Source organism: Manacus vitellinus, unplaced genomic scaffold (genome assembly GCF_001715985.3).
Source record: "Manacus vitellinus isolate BGI_N305 unplaced genomic scaffold, ASM171598v3 scaffold_10_pilon, whole genome shotgun sequence".
NCBI classification, from domain to species: Eukaryota; Metazoa; Chordata; class Aves; order Passeriformes; family Pipridae; genus Manacus; species Manacus vitellinus.
In genome coordinates, this window is record NW_021938838.1 from 4897424 (window position 1) to 4898805 (window position 1382).

Consider the following 1382-nt stretch of genomic DNA (forward strand, 5'->3'; position numbering starts at 1 on the left):
GGGGCTGTTTTCCACCAGTCACCAGGTTTTGAGGTACTCTCACCTAGAAGGGATGAGGAGGAGAAGGACAGCTGAGTCTCTCTGTGTCCAATTCTTGCATCCCTCCCCAAGGCTGTTGATCTGTGCACTGTCCCCAGTCCTTCAGAGGCTTAAGGAGTCCTTGCACTGGCCATGGAAGGAGCTGCTTTGGTGGGGTGGTTTCTTGCACTGCTTGCCTGATGTAGGCAGTGCTGGAAACACTGGGGCATTTCCAGACTCCAGAGGGGTTCCTGTGTATTAAGGTGCATCTCAGGGCAGCATCCAAGGGGAGGGATGTGCTGTATTTGTGTTCTGCTGTCCCTGATGAAGATCCCTGGTGTGTGGATGCCAGCAGGAGATCCAGCTGGAGCTTCACAACTCTGCCTTTGCTGTCTAGATGGTTACTGAACTTCTTTAACCTTCAGACAAGTGGGCCCCACTTGAAACCAATTCCCACAGATGTTCTGAGAGCTGCCTTCATCACTTGTATTCCTATACTCTCATTTTTATCTATATTTCTGTTATATTCTACAAATGAGACTTCAGGACACAGAGAAACACGAGGGTTTTTACTGTGCTTCCAGCCAAGCTAAGAAGTGCTCACTGGATGGCTCTTGATAAAGGCAATAAGCTGTGCCTTTATTTTTTTTCTTCAGTAAAACCAGAGAGCTGTAGCTGAGGCTGTCAGGCTTTTTGGGTCTTTTCCCCTTGATCAGTCACTGCTACCTGTGAGCTGTCCTCCCCTGGCAGTAGCAAGGACTTCACAAAGCCTTTCTGGACCCTGAATAGCCAGAAATATTCCTGTGATGTTGCATGAGGGACTGAGAAATTGCCCAAGGAAGGAGAGTTTTGGGCTTTGGTCAGATGAAGGCACGTGTTGGACACAGCTGCTCGTCCTGCTGTGGGCAATGACTCGATCCCTGAGCTCCTGCCTTTGAGGGAACCGGCGACAGCAGTTGGGATCTGCAACCTCAGCTGGATCATCGGCAGTGGGAGAAGCCTGAACGTCCACAGTGCACTGATTCGCCAAGATGCCACATGGGTGACTTGAGCAGGAGATGGATGTGCCCAGGACCTGCCCAGGTCCTGCCTTCTGCAACAGCCTCCAAGAAATTCCTCCTTTGTGCTTCTTCCCTGCTCCCAAACCAGCATAATCTCACCCCTGCGATGGCAGCTGGCTGAACAAAATCTGAGCAAGCCTGAAGATGATCAATGTGTTGTTCAGTAAAGTGGTACTCGGGGTCTGTCTCACCTGGCACAGGAGTCCTCGCTGTGCTGGAGCAGCTGCCTTTGGTCCCCAGCCTGTGGCAGTTACAGAGCAGCATTGTTAGAATCCTTCAGGACTGCGTCGGACCGAGGATTGT